This window comes from Monodelphis domestica, chromosome 6, assembly GCF_027887165.1.
Source record: "Monodelphis domestica isolate mMonDom1 chromosome 6, mMonDom1.pri, whole genome shotgun sequence".
Lineage (NCBI taxonomy): Eukaryota > Metazoa > Chordata > Mammalia > Didelphimorphia > Didelphidae > Monodelphis > Monodelphis domestica.
In genome coordinates, this window is record NC_077232.1 from 57,968,638 (window position 1) to 57,985,143 (window position 16,506).

General features: G+C 38.3%; 1 long non-coding RNA gene across 1 annotated transcript; it reads right to left on the bottom strand.

The window, feature by feature from the left end:
• Positions 1-12,640: 12,640 nt before the first annotated feature.
• Positions 12,641-16,451, bottom strand: LOC130455006 (uncharacterized). Its single transcript, XR_008912772.1, has 2 exons — positions 16,095-16,451; positions 12,641-14,251 (listed from the first exon to the last, which is right to left on the bottom strand). It is a non-coding gene; the product is annotated as an uncharacterized LOC130455006 (long non-coding RNA).
• Between the last annotated feature and the right edge of the window lie 55 nt (positions 16,452-16,506).

Sequence of the window (16,506 nt, forward strand, 5' to 3'; positions counted from 1 at the left end):
ATTTGTAGTTTACCAACCTAAAATGATTTTTTTTTTACTTCAGAACACACACACGTTAATCAGAAAAGCCTTATTATCTGGAAACAATAGCTTGACAAAAATGTGAAATTACAGCACTCAAATAAAAAGTTAATACCTAGAATAAAATACATCTCATTAGCAATATCATTAAAAATTAACTGTACTTGATATACAATAGTTCACAATTGACCATACCAAAACTGGGAAGATTAGAATGTAAAGCTATGAATTTCTGGACCTCCTTTTGCCTCCTGCTGGATATTCACAAATCCAGATAACCAGCTCCTGCCTCACCTCTTCAGCTTTTGGGAGGAATTAACTGTTAACACAGTTTTATAGACTTTATTTGCTAACATTTAAATCACAAGCATTTAGAATTAGTAGCAAAGCCTCCACCTCAGAAATATATTAGACATGCAAGTAAGGCAAAACCTCCCAGAAAACTAAGAAATCATGAATCTAAGTTCTTAAGCTTCTATGAGAAGCTTTTTCACAGCTGTTTAAACCTCAAAAAATAGCATTTCAAGTTCTGAAGAAACTTTCTCTATTTTAATCAACTTAAAGCATTTACCCAGAACTTCAAAGGAACACTCAGGCTCCCCCACCCCAGCTCAGCTTCCCATTCAAAGTTTTCAGCCAACCATTCACACATCTGAACTACACTATCCTCTCTCTTACTCCTAGTAGAGACACTGCTTTACTCACATACACATGTACCAACACACATACACACACACAGAGCTAAAAACCTAGCCAAGCTCAGAGCTTGCAGTCAGGTTGAACAAGGCTCCATTTTGGCCAACTTACTGTGGGGTCAGATTCTGCTACCATCTGCCACCTTATCTAAACCTTTGCCTGCACTAGATTCATATCTAGAAAATACATAACTTTCAGGCTGCCAGCTACTCCCCCTCCCTCCCCCTCCTTCTGGGAAGGCAGATTTGCTATTTCCTAGTCCAACAACCCCCAGGTAGGCTCTGGATTATGCAGCTCCTCTATGCAACCACAGGCCACTGCTTATGCCCCCTTAATTAAGGAGTGGGTCACTCCTAAATACTCGGGAGCAAGTCCTTTTATCCAAGAACCACTTACCTGGCCATTCTGCTAACTGGACTCCTGACTCAGCCGCAAATGGGTTGTGTGGGTACCTCACATCTTGGGGTCCTTGTTAGCAGGGTGGCTCAGGCAGCTGGGACTTAGGAATCTCACTGGGGACCTCCATATGTTGACTGAAAAAAAATACAGAACTATCAAATAGTTAAAAAAAACAAACTCTTTAATTAAGGAAAGGGGTTCAATGTCAGATTAGGCCTCCACACAGAGCTGAGCTTTACACAGCTCTGAAACTCAGTACTCTGGCTGCTCTGATCACTGACTCCAGGGAGAGCCAACCTTCCTAAAGTGGGAAGTTTAAAAACCTTTCTAGGGGAACATGGGGACTGAGGATTAGAGGGATAGTTGATTGACTTTACAATGGTAGCAAAGAAAAATGAGGAGTCCCAGACAGGAATAACTGTGATGCTTTACAATGTACACAAAAGGGAAGGCTGGACTACCTAGGTAAAGGACTTTGGCCTAAGGGGAGAAACCACTGGGGCAAAAGGGACACAACACCTCATGGGATTAACCTTCCTCCACCTAAACTACTTGAAAGTCTATTGTTAGTCTGAGACTCTTAAACTGGATTTTCCCTCAGGGAGAGACAAGGCCAAACTTGAGGCTTTTTCACCTTTAAAAGCTAACTAGGGGGCAGCTGGGTGGCTCAGTGGATTGAGAGCCAGGCCTAGAGATGGGAGGAACTAGGTTCAAATCTGGCCTCAGAAACAATACACAGTGTTGGTTCCAAGGCATTGGTTCCAAGGAAGAAGGTACAGTTTAAAAAAAAAAAAAACTAACTAAAGTGGGGGTCATGGAATCTTACTAGACTACAAGTTTGGGGGCTTCTAGATTCCACAGTTGACAATGGTTATATGTATTTCTTCTCAAAACTGTCTATATAACATTTTTCTATTGGAGAATTGCTTTCATATTTATATATTTGAGTCATTTCCTTATATATCTTGGGTATCAGACCTTTGTGAGAGAAAATCGAAGCAAATATTTTTACAAGTTAATTGTTTCCTTTCTTTTTTGTTTTAACTTTTAACTTTCAACTTTGTTGATATTTTGGTGCAGAAGTTATTCAGTTTTGTGTAACAAAAACTTACCATTTGGCACATGATCCTCCTCATAACTGGTCTGTTTATAAACTCTTCTATTTATACTTTCCAAAATTGTCTTGTTTCTTGATCCTTTCATTTTTTCATAACATGATCTTTTCTATGCCGATCACATCTCTATTTGGAGCTTATTGTGATATGAGATATCAGTTTAACCCTAACTTCTGCTAAACTACTTTTTGGATTTCCAAGCAATTTTTGTGAAATAATGAGTTGTTCAACCTGTGTTTATGGTCTTCAGATTTATCAAACATTAAACTACCATATTTAATTGCTTCTGTATATTTGGCACATTAGCTATTTCAATGATCAACTTTTCTACTTTTAAAAATCTAATATCAATTCATTTTGATAATTACTGCTTTGCAATATAATTTAAGATTAATATAAATTAAGATTTTATTAAATCTTCTCTTCCTATTTTTTCCTTGAGGTTCTTTTTTTTTTTAACCCTTATCTTCCATCTGTGTATTGGTTCTAAGGCAGAAGAGTGGTATTGTGGTACTCCTTGAGATTCTTGACAACTTATACTGTCAGCTGAATTTCATTATTATTTTTGTAACTCCATATCCTTTCATTACTTGATTGATATGGCATTAGATGAATGAAGTAACTTGAGTATTTTGTCATTTGTATTATTGTCATGCCCTCACCGTGAACAATTAATATTTTTCATGTTAATCAGGCCAATTTTTATTTCTATGAAGTATCTTACAGTTGTGTTCATGAAGTTTAAAAGGTGGAATCACCCTACATTATATCATTATTTTAAGTGCTTTTTTTTCCTTCTATCCACCTAGATTTTGTTGGTAGTGTAAACCTCAAAATTCCTTAGACTTATAAATGTTGGAAATTTCACCATTGGGATATTTCATACTTGGAAAATTTCTTACTGACAGTCTATTGGAATGGGAACCCCATTGGCATGGGAGGTTCTTTCTCTTCCCTTCTTAAGATTACTTTAGGACAGAAACCCTTTGCTGAACAATGGAAAGGACTTTGACCTATGCTTAAGCATAGAACAGGAATTTCTTTGAGTCTTGATTGATTTAGAATTGATACAATGGAGATACTTGGAATAAATCTCCACCCTATTCAGTCCTAATAGGATTGAGTAAGGGCTGCAGCCTAGATCAAAATTTAATTATTCCAATCTCTACCATACTCAAGTTAACAGGATTTAGAAAGGCTGTAGCAAAGGAGTATAGATTTAATCATTGGAAAATATGACCTTCAACAGACATGTGCAAAAAGCCAGAAACCTCTGGGCGGTCCTGGGTTAAGCGAGAGCCTCCATTGACAGGCAAATTGATGAAGAGTGATTGGTAGATGTGAGGACTGAGGGGAGGCAACTTGGATGGTTTCCTTAAAGATAGGAGGGTCTGGAGACTCGAGGTGGTGGTTGTTGAGTTTTTGGGTCGGTGTGGTTCCTGGGCTCTGGGGAAGCTTGCTCTGAAGGAAGCTGAAGGTGGGGGCCTCTGAGACTGTTTCTCCATTTTGGACACGTGAGTAATAGGGACTGATCTCTTTTCTTTGCCCCAGCTATCTAAGGGCTTGGGCCTTTTGGCCCAGCCTAAACAGAAGGGGTATTTAAGCCCTATTCCCTTCTCTCCCCTTTCTCTCTCTATATATATCTCTAATTCCTTTCTTGCTCCTATTGTAATTAAACTCCAAAAAAAGGCTGACGGCTGACTTGAGTTTTTCATTTAGGAATTACATAGCTGATTCCTTGGCGACCTTAAATTAATATATATCAGTCTTTTAAAGTGATTCCCTTGTAACATTGTGGCTGACCACACGGGAGTCTAAAGAATCCTCTCAATAAAACTTTTTCCTTGCCTTTTTACTATACTGTTTCACCACTTAGTCCTTTTTTAAAAAAAAAAAAACTTGGCTTAAAGACACAGCTGCTAGAACACGTGAGTATAAAAAACTTTTTCTCTTTTCTCCTTAAGTTAAATTGGAATCAGCAGTTTTTTCTTTTTCTTCCCTTTAATCTTAAGGGACAGCTGGGTAGCTCAGCGGATTGAGAGCCAGCCCTAGAGGCAGAAGGTCCTGGGTTCAAATCGGACCTCAGATACTTCCCAGCTGTGTGACTCTGATAGACAGAAAACAGCTGTTTTTAAATCTCAGCAACAGGACTCTAAAGTCCTGGCTGGAAGAACTGTTTCTAAATATCCTTTCCCTTAAGGAACAACTTCCTGGATTTAAAAAAAAAAAAAAAAAAACCCTGTGGAAAGTTTGTTGCTTTGCCCTGCTCCCCACGTGTTTTGTGAAATTACAAAATATACATATAAAAATGAGTACTACATTCTTTGACAATTATATGGCAGCTGAAGAAGTAGGGGCATTGAGGAATGAAGGATACCTCCAAATTTTTATATTAATAGGTACTGTTATTTTTGTACTCCTCAATACTATATTTAGAGATGATAAAATAAAAAATATTGAGGATAAAATAAAACAAAATGAGGATAAAATAAAACAAAATGAGGATAAAATAAAACAAAATGAGGATAAAATAGAAAATATTGAGGATAAAATAGAAAATGTTGAGGATAAAATAGAAAAAAATGAGGATAAAATAGAAAATATTGAGGATAAAATAGAAAATATTGAGGATAAAATAGAAAAAATTGAGGATACAATAGAAAAAATTGAGAATACAATAGAAAAAATTGAGGATAAAATAGGAAATATTGAGAATAAAATAGAAAAACTTGAGGATAAAATAGGAAATATTGAGAATAAAATAGGAAATATTGAGGATAAAATGGGAGATATGGAAGATAAAATAGGAAAAATTGAGGAAAAAATGCAAGCCCAATTAGAAGATCTAAAATGTTTCTTACAGGATCAATGGGCAAACACCCACTCTACCAGAAACAGACCTGTTTCTGAACCTTTGAATGAGGAAATTTCCTTCCCTGAAATAGAGATGGAAAACACCTTCCCTATAGCCCAGTTAACAGACTGCTTCTCTCGTGCAGTGCAAATCTTGTCTGAATTTAATCCCCAAAACCCTTCCCCTGCAATCCCAGCTTCTCATGTTCCTTCTCCTACAGAAAACCAAATTCCAATGCAAGGGAGATCTTGTCCTCCTAGAGAAACCTGTCCTTGTCAAACTGACCCACAGGTGCAAAATTCAACTAGAGGCCTGTTTCCTCTAAGAGAAGTACCTGAAATAGGACGAAATGGGGATGTGGTGACTTTAAGACATAGGATACCGTTTACTCCCCAAGAAATAAATGAATTTACACGAAATATCCCCACATATGAACAAGATCCTTTTCTAGTAACAAAAAAGATGGGAGACATATTTTTTCAATATAATCCGTCTTACAAGGACGTTGAGAGCTTACTACAGGCTTTTTTAAGTGAACGTGAAAAAAATAAAATAATTGCTCATGTCAACAAAACCCGAGGGCGTAATGCAGCACATTGGCCATCTCAGGATCCCGAATGGGACTATAATAATCCTGAGGACTATCTACAACTATACCGTTGTAGAGAGGCCATCCTCACGGCCATGAAGGAATGTGCGGACAGTACAGATAAGTGGATGGAACTGGAAAAAATTAAGCAAAAGGAAAACGAAACACCCTCCAGATTTATGGACAGAATTATCGAGTTTGGGGACAGATACTTAGATTGGGACTTAAATAAAGAGAATAGTTTAAGACAAGTTAGAAGAATCTTTGTAAATAATTCATGCAAAGTAATTAAAAATTATTTTAAAACACAATGCCCAAGATGGTCAGATATGGACCTTGAAGAATTGCGAAAAACAGCTATATATGTTTTTAAGGGAAACGAAGAAAAGGAGAAAGAGAATAATGATGACATGGAGGAAATGAAGAAAAAAATGAGATGTGTAATAGATAGGATAACTAAATTAGAAAGTGGGCATGATAATGAACCAACGACAATTGCCCCTCTCCAGAAATCCAATTATCAATCCATTACTTGCCACTTCTGTGAGAAGAAGGGCCACAAAATGATGGAATGTAGAACCTTTCTTAAGATGTTTGGAAGGAATACACAGTTTAATAATGGTTTTAGAAATAATAACTATAGAAATTATGATAATGGTTATAGAAACCAAAATTCTAGAAATTATAATAATGACTATGGAAATAACTATAACGAATATAGAAATAAGAACTTTAGAAACCAGAATTATAGAAATAGGAATTGGGAATTTAATGACAATGCTCAAATTGAAGAAAATTTTAATGATAATACTCAACAATATATGAGAAATGGCGCTCGTCCAAAAATTACTCGAGGTGCTAATGATCCTCAGAGAGGTGCCCTTCAGGAGGGTGCCCAGGGAACTTCCCAGTATAATAAAGATGATTCTTCTTAGATTGTATTGCTTTTGTTGATATTAATTAACCTTTTTCAGTTTTTTTTTTCTCCTCTCCAAATAGTAGGAAAGATGAATAAAGAACTTCACCATTTGAGATGCTTTTTGGACATCCGCCTATACAGGCTAAGCCTTTCTCCCCGGCTTATACATCGCTATTAGGGGGAGATATTACTATTGCTTCCTATATACAGGAGTTACAGCACAAACTACGTGAACTTCATGAATCCGGAGCTGCAGTACAAGCTGGACCATTAGACTTTTCTCTGCATGACCTGAACCCAGGAGATAAAGTTTATATCAAGAATTTCAAGCGAACTGGAGCAACTGAACCTTCATGGGAAGGACCATTCCAAATATTATTAACTACTCCAACATCTATAAAGATTGGAGAAAGAGACTCTTGGATTCACTGTTCACATGTGAAGAAAGCATCTTCTGCTGAGACTGATTAACTCTATCTTATCATATGAATTGTGACTCTATCTTATCATAAGAATTGGAGATAATAATCCATAGACAAATGGATATTTTTTTTCAAGAATATATTGAATTACTGATTTTTTTCTTATTTTTTCTTATTTCTTTTCTTTTATTTTTTTATCAGAATATTTGATTTTTTTCTCATTTTTTGTACTGAAGGTACACATAATTAATATTAATATTTTTTCCCTGCAGTAATACAAGTTAATATATATACTCTTGCTATAATATCAATATATGCCTAAAAGCTTTAAACTATGGGAACCTGTCATTTATTGATAAAATATTATAGGACTGTGATTAATGTTTGTGTCTGATTCCAGGAAAAGGGATAAAAACAAGGAGCACAGACTAAACCTGAATAGTGCCAATAGAGCACACTAGAAATATTAAAGTGAGACTCGAGGTTGCAACGCTTAACTTATGTTTAAGTCGTAGGACTTCCTTGTATCTACACTCTTTTCGAAGTACTCAAACAAGTACAAAGCTTGACTATCATGCTGGCTCCCTATATCCCTGAGGAAAAAAATCAGACAAGGGAATGACATTTCCCCATCAAAATAAAATTCTAATTCTTTCCTTCTTATATTATGGCAACTTCCTGTAGTCTTGGCTACAAATGGCTAAGTGAAATATTACTGTATTCTGTCCTACATACTTGTGGGATAGAAATTACTTTAAACTGGACCTATACAAGGCCTATTTTGAATTTTTCTTATGTTTTTGATTATTTTTCTATTCTTTTGATAATTGACACATACACCCCCATAACTGAACATTGCATTCTGAGCTAAACTTGATATATTTTTTTTAAATACTTACTTCAGGGGGGATTGTATTTTAATTTAAAATCTAAGAATTTTTGAATTTTTTTTGTTTGAGATTTTATTTTTATAAAAATCCAAGACTTTTGTTTAAGATTTTACTTTTATAAAAAATTCAAAGATTTTGATTTTGTTCAAGAAAAGATCTTCAAGAAAGAAGCTTGAAACTTTTATATCCAGAGAATGAACTGTTGCAGAAAGATGCCAAAAACCTACACTTCATCAAGAAGATCAAGAATGAACTTTGGATGTGATTGATTGGACTGAACTTTTGATTGAACATTTATTGTAACATTTATGCCAAAAGGGACTGCCCCTAATTTGGCTTTCTGTCAATGCGCCTAGCAAACATTGGTTTTGCTTTCTTTTCTTTTCTATTTCCTCTCTCACTATTCTAATTTCTCTTAGAAAATTGAATATTGTGTATATCTTTAGTTAGAAGTGAATTTAGAACTACAAAATGATTATGTTAAATGATCAATGGGGAGACTAGTCTCCCAATGATCATCAGGGGGGATTGTAAACCTCAAAATTCCTTAGACTTATAAATGTTGGAAATTTCACCATTGGGATATTTCATACTTGGAAAATTTCTTACTGACAGTCTATTGGAATGGGAACCCCATTGGCATGGGAGGTTCTTTCTCTTCCCTTCTTAAGATTACTTTAGGACAGAAACCCTTTGCTGAACAATGGAAAGGACTTTGACCTATGCTTAAGCATAGAACAGGAATTTCTTTGAGTCTTGATTGATTTAGAATTGATACAATGGAGATACTTGGAATAAATCTCCACCCTATTCAGTCCTAATAGGATTGAGTAAGGGCTGCAGCCTAGATCAAAATTTAATTATTCCAATCTCTACCATACTCAAGTTAACAGGATTTAGAAAGGCTGTAGCAAAGGAGTATAGATTTAATCATTGGAAAATATGACCTTCAACAGACATGTGCAAAAAGCCAGAAACCTCTGGGCGGTCCTGGGTTAAGCGAGAGCCTCCATTGACAGGCAAATTGATGAAGAGTGATTGGTAGATGTGAGGACTGAGGGGAGGCAACTTGGATGGTTTCCTTAAAGATAGGAGGGTCTGGAGACTCGAGGTGGTGGTTGTTGAGTTTTTGGGTCGGTGTGGTTCCTGGGCTCTGGGGAAGCTTGCTCTGAAGGAAGCTGAAGGTGGGGGCCTCTGAGACTGTTTCTCCATTTTGGACACGTGAGTAATAGGGACTGATCTCTTTTCTTTGCCCCAGCTATCTAAGGGCTTGGGCCTTTTGGCCCAGCCTAAACAGAAGGGGTATTTAAGCCCTATTCCCTTCTCTCCCCTTTCTCTCTCTATATATATCTCTAATTCCTTTCTTGCTCCTATTGTAATTAAACTCCAAAAAAAGGCTGACGGCTGACTTGAGTTTTTCATTTAGGAATTACATAGCTGATTCCTTGGCGACCTTAAATTAATATATATCAGTCTTTTAAAGTGATTCCCTTGTAACAGTAGTATATTGAAAGGCTGGTTATTTATGTGGTTTAGTTTATATCTTGCTACTTTGATGAAGCATTTAATTTTTTTCAGTTCATCTTATTTAAATCTATGATGTCCTCTAAAGACAATTTCATCTACAAAAGTTACAAGCTTGTTGCCTTTTTGCTTATGCTTTATGCCATTAATTTCTTATTTGTATTATTCCTATAGTCATTCATCCTTTTTAGAATTATACAAAATAATAGTGGTGAAAATCAACCTCCATTTTTGTTATTGGACTTTAGCCATTACATACAATGGCCCTTAATTTTAGACTATTTGTCATACTAATTCCCACTTATTCCTGTTTTTATTGTTTGTGCTTCAGTGCCTTCTGAAAAAGCAAACTTTGCCTATGGAGTTATTCCCAGCAGAACTTGACACTCATACTGTGATATAATTTACTAAAGAATCTTACAAATCCCTTGACTTTTAGAATGATGTATCCCTGGGATCCATATGCACCCTTTCCCCATCCCCATAAATCTCATTACTTTGCATAGAGGAATATTCTTAGAATCCTTGTGCCTACTCCTATTCTTCACCCTTGTGGAAACTCCCTCTTAAAAATGCCAAAAGATGCTATTCCTAGTCTTATCCAAAAGCCCCCTCTGGAAGATAGCCCAGTCATTTATGGGCAAACTGGGTATAAAAATTCCTGGAGATCTTGGTTGTCCTTAGAGAGGAAAATTGAAGCTGCACATGACCATACTCTCTCTGTGTAAGTTTAATCATGTAACTTTGCTATTATTATTGTCTTTGGTATTTTATTCTCTTCTGAGACTGCCAGCTACACAGAGATGCTCAGGCCAAGTTCCCTTCCTTTTCCAGTCCTCCCCAATCAGAAGTGGCCCCATATGGATGCTGTGATCTTTTCCCTCATGCTTGGTAGAGTACTGCATAGCTTCCCACATGCATGGTGTCCAGTGCTGGTGATCTGTCCCAATCCCTCTGTTCTGGCATTAGGAATTCAGAGCCTGCTTTCCGTGGCATGGTTATTTCAGAGCTTTTCAATTGTGGTGCCTACAGGTTGTAGCTCCTGACCAACAACTGCTCCTGAAGGGTTGAGGCTAAGCTGCCTTGCTGCCCAGTAACATGGGAGGTGTAGAAGGGTTACAGAGAGAGATCAAAGTCAGTAAGCATTGGTTCCTGATTTCTTTTGGGGGAAGATTAAACTTCTTTTGGATTCTAGGTATCTTTGACCATGGAAACATGCCACAGGCAAGGTCCAGCCTCACTCACAACTCCAGGGGTTCCCCACAGGTGGCAAATGCTGTATATTTTATGGCCATGGGCATACTTTGCACCTGATAGCTGCTCTGACATCCCCAAGCCTAGTGTTTATTTTTATACCCATTTTGGGGGGACACACAGATACCTTACCTAACACACGTCTAAATAGAGATAATTGGAAAAGTGATACATTAACTTTTAACAAATCACTTGATTAATATTCTATATTCTTGTATTGTGATTACAGATTCTTGACAGAATAAAAGTTTTGTTATGGGTGTGGAAGGATACCCTTTTGGGTTCGGGAAGGATACCTTTTGCAAGCATGCAATGACTCCAAAACTTAGCTTAAAAACAAAAAAGAGATTTATTAATTTAGGAAGTAATGTTGAGAGTGGGCAGGGGGATAGCAAGGTAGAACAGCAAGGTGGGGAGCAATTCCCTGGGAGAACAGCATGAAAGGAAAGGCTGTTCCCCCATGGGGACAGCATGGATGGAGAGGCTATCCCCCAGACTACATCAGTTCTGGGAATTATATACTCTTTAGATGCTAGGTCCAGGTGTGGACAAGACCAGAGTGAGTGTTAGTCCCTCAGGCATTTGGTGGAGTGGGGTGGTCATCTGACTGGGGTCTGCCTGGAGGCATAAAGATTCATTTCTTTGTCCACCTTAAATCTACAGGACCAAAGAGGGTAAACATCTCAGGACCCTGGGTGGGGTCATTGGGTCTTTCTAGGTTAAGAGTCACAAGGATGCAAGGGCAATGGAGTTTCCCTGATAATAGTTCACCTGGGTTTCTGGGGGTACAGTGCCCATGTCAGGTTTCATACAAGATAAATGATTTTGTCACAGATGGCTTAATTTTCTCATTAACCTGTGAGGAGCTTGCGTTTACAAATAATCAAGGAAATTTACTTATTACTTTTAATAAAATGAAATAATCAATTAGAAATTCTTAAAGACAATCCAACAATCATTACATTGAGGTTGAGAGGTACTGAGAACACAATTCAGATTTAATATTAGACTGGACATTTTTCAGGGTTTACTAAGGAGTTTCTCAAGGGGAAGAATCAAGTCACTGAGGCATGATGAAGCTTGGTATACCTGCATTTATGATTGATTTGTATGTTGGCTTCATGAGAATAAGTTTCTGTGAGTGGGAAAGTTCTGGGCTTGGCTTATAGCTATCGTTTTACAGGGAATTATATACCTAAGTAAAAGTTAACCCATGGTAGTCTTTTGGGATTGGATTTGAGGGACTGATCTTTTGGTGATGTTTTAGAGAATTAGGGTATAGGTATTTTGCTCTTGCATTATTCCTTCTGAGGTTAGGGGAAATAGCAATTATGTCAATTCCATAGGTAAGGGATCTTAATGAGAGAGGTCATGCAAGGGGGACTGAGTGAGCAGTCCCATCTTGTCAAGGGCCACTCTGTGGCCTCCTTAGCTACCACAAGTGACTTTGTCAAGACATGGTGGCTGATGGCTCCTAGCAGAAACAGCTGAAGTTACTTTATCTTTGGTACATAATTCCTGTTTTGGTGAAGCCTGAGAGATTGTGGGGTTATTGGAGAAAATGTCTAGTCCACAGTATGACCCAGAAGTCCAGTAAGTTTCTTTCATATTGGATAGATTTTCTTCTCTGTTTAGGAGAGACCATTTGTCTCCCTCTCAGGTTATGTATCAAGTTTCTATCATTCGATTAATTGGCAGTTACCTAATTTGGAACACAGGGATCTTTACATCTCAAGTGCAGAGAATGAAGAAGCCAGTCCCAGTTTCAACGGATGGCTATGGCCTCACGTGGATTTTTTTTTTTAATAGTTCTACCATAGACATTTCTAAATTGTTTTACCACATAATTTGAGAGGTAGTTTTCTACATAAAATGTAATCAAGTTGTTTGTAATTTTTTTTTACTAATCTGTTTTGTCAGAGAATTTAATTATATTTATTAGTTATTTAAGAATACATACTTTAAAAAAGTTTTTATTTAAATTTAAAAATATTTTTCCATGGTTACACAATTCATGTTTTTCCTCCCTTCACCCCCATCCTGGATCTGACAAGCAATTCCACTGGGATTATACATGTATTACCACTTGATAACTATTACCATATTATTCATTTTTGTAATAGTGTCCACTTGGAATATAGAAACCCCCAAAAGTGTAGCCAGATGGGATCTGAAAACTCACAAGTTTAGTTATCTTTAAAGTTGAAGACCTCAAGTTTTACCTAGTTACAGGAGAATTTCTCCTAGAGGGAAGTCCCAACTTCACAAGTTTCAGACTAACAATAAACCTAACAGATTAAGTCAGATGTTAAGTACCCTTTTTTGTCCTGGTAGTTTCTCTCTTTGTGTCAAAGTCCTTTCTAAAGTAGCCCAGCTCTTGGCTGGATCTTTCCCTTTTGCGTCCATTGTAAAGCATCAGCCTCTCCTTGATAATCCAGTCTAGGACTCCTCATGTCTTTGTAGCCATTGTAAAGCCAATCAGCTATACTCTCCCATCCTCAGTTCCCCAATTTTCATGGGGAATCTTGAGGCTCTGTGTGGGTTTTGAGGGCATAACTGTGTGGAGGCCTGAGGAAATGATACTAAACTCTCTTGATTAAAAAGGTGGTTTTTCTGACTAGTTCTGTGTTTTTTCCAGTTTAACAAGAGTAATCTTTAAAAACCAAAACCCCAAATCATATACCCATATTAACGAATGATAAATCATATGTTTTTCTTCTGCATTTCTACTCCCACAATTCTTTGACTCAGTGTGGCTAGCATTCTTTCTTATAAGTCCCTCAGAATTGTCCTAGATCATTGCATTGCTACTAGTAGCAAAGTCAGTTACATCTGATTATCCCACAATGTTTCAGTTTCTGTGTACAATGTTCTCCTGGTTCTGCTCATTTTGCTCCATAGCAGTTCATGGAGGTCTTCCTAGTTCATATAGAAATCAAGCAGTACATCATTCCTTAGAGCACAATAGTATTCTATCACCATCCTATACCAAAATTTGTTCAGCCATTCCCCAATTGAGGGACCCCTCCCCTTTTCCAATTTTTTGCCAGCACAGAGTGTGGCTATGAATATTTTTGTACAATCATTTTGTATTTTCTCTTTGGGGTACAAACCTATTAGTGGTTGTTGGTTGTCTCTCGAACTGAGGATGATGATTGTCTTTGTGCGTTTTTGTGCACAAAGACACCTGTGTATGAAGATTTAAGTGGAAAAGTCGATGCACAGAGACAGTCCCACTCTCTCGGCGTTGGAAGCCTGGGTCCATTGGCACAAAAAGTCGTTACACCTGGAGACTTCCTCAGCTGCATTGGATGGCCATGTTGTCTTTTGTGCTCCAACACGCCCTAAGCACTCCACAGTGCTTTGCTGCGTGGCCATCTCAGCCGTTGAACCTTCTTATTTGTTTCTTCCATCTGTTCAGCCAAAGCAGTCTTCACATGCTGGGTGAGCAAAGCCCTGGTTCACTAGGGATCAACGTCGACCCGATGGCTACCCTCACAAGGTTTGGCCGGCCTGTCGAAGCCATTGCCCGGGGTGTGGCCGCTGCCGCGTGCTAGTACCTTGTCAACTAGAAAAAAACACAGAAGTATTAAATAGTCAAAAATCACTCTTTAATCATGGGAAAAGGGGTTAGCGCTGCTAATACAACAACAGAGCTGCTTTCCAAGACTGCACAGAGTCAAGACGCCCTGGTCACCAGCCCCTGGGAGTGCCACCGACTCAGGATGGACTCCCAGGAACAAAAGAACTTGGGGAAACCTATATACCACTCTAGGTGACCTGGGGGCTTTAGGATTAGAGGGACAGTTGATTGACTTTACAATGGTAAGAAAGGAAAATGAAAAGTTCCAGACAGGAATAATAGTGAGGGGCTGGGGCCCTACAATGGACACAAAAGGGAAAGACTCAGCTTAGGGCTGGGTCACCTTGGTCATGGACCTTAGCCTAGGGGAGAAACCATTGGGACAAAAGGGATGCTTAATATTGGATGGGATTAGCTGTTCCCACCCAGACTACCAGGAAGTTCACTGTCTGGTGAAGAGGGACCTTCCCTCAGGGGGAAACCTCTCCTGTGACAAGGTCAAAACCTGGGGTTTCTACACTCAAACTAAATAAACTGGGGATCTCTAGATTTCCAAGTTGACACCTACTAGGAGCCACAAGTGAGAACTGGGTGTCAGGTGAGGGTCAGAGTCTAGAGAGCTGCCCTAGGAGGGCACGACAAGCCCTCCATACCAGAGATATTACCCCTCCCTGAGCACCCCATACACCCCCCTATTAGTGGTATTGTTGGATCAAAGGGCATGCATTTTTTTTTAAACCCTTACATTCAGTCTTAGAATCAATACTGTGTATTGGCTCCAAGGCAGAAGAGTAGTAAAGGCTAGGCAATGGGGGATAAGCCCAGGGTCACACTGCTGGGAAGTGTTTTAAGGTCAAATTTGAACCTAGGACCTCCCATCTCTAGGCCTGGTTCTCAATCCACTGAACCACCTGGCTGCCACCTAGCTGTCCCCTGAGGGCATGCATTTTTTAAAAGCTTATAGACTTTTAGACAAATTGCCTTCCTGAATGGTGGGATCATTTCACATTTCCAACAGCAATAAGAATGCATACATGTAGTTTAATACACCATACCATACAAAAGTTTACCTAATTGTTGAAAAACACTACTTAATAGACAAATGAGTCACTCAAAACAGCTAAAAAATAACACAAAATAGAGGCTTAAAACAAAATGGAGTTAGTTGTGAAAAGTTAAACTTATTCCTACTATGTTATAAAAGTATGAAAACTTATTCCCTCATTCTTAGCCCAGCCAACATTGGTCATCCATGTAGGGGTACTTATTAATGCCATCAGAGAAGGAAATCTCATTTACTTCTTTGCTCATCAAAACATGGAAGCGTCTAAATAACCTGTGGGTGCCTAGTCAGCATATTCTGGACTCCTTCCCTAGTTAAAAAAACAAAAAACAACAACTACTCATTAATCTCTGTTTCAGAGTTAGAGATGGGGTGGAAGGGGGAATGGTGAAGTCAATAATCCTAAAGTTTGGGCTACCTGGTCTCCAGCACATTGAAAATTTAGGAATGGTGGTAGTGAATGACACTACTTTCTTTTCTCCCCCCCTCCCCTTTTACGACTACTTTCTTATCAACCTGGGAGTGGGGAGAATACACAATTCCTTCTAACAAGGACATAATTTTCCTTTTCCTCCCATAGCTGGGTAGCAGGTTCTGTGCTTCTTCCTCCAATTCCCAGAATTTCCATTACCAGATTGCTGTGTTTTCGTAGCCCACAAGTATCCTAATGTCCTCCAATTCCATCAGTTGTTTGGCCAATGCTAGGACCTACAGCTGATGCCTGAAGCCATTTTAAGAACTTGGGACTGGACTCCTTACCCTTACCATTTACCCCAACTCTTCTTTGCAGATCTTCATCTGGGAGTTCACCTCATTCTGACAAGAGTCAAATATGTACAACTTTTCAAATTAGATATCTAAGAGACAAAGGTAAGGCGGGACGTGTCTCCAAGAGAAGCAGGTAATTTTTTTGACTCAATTCTTTTCTGTATTGTTTCACACCAGCAATGATTTGCATACAGTAGACGCTTAATAAAGATCTGTTTGGTGAATAAGAGCAAAAGCCTCTAGTGACAAGCAGCGTAACCAAACTCTTCAGGAAAATACAATAACGTGAGGTCAGATTGGGCCGCTAGGTGGCGCCAGGCTTGCAACTCTCTTCATTGATGAGCTTTGTTTTCTCAACCCTCTCTGCTCCGGAACTCTTCTGTACAAGACTCAAATCTGGGAGTGCAAA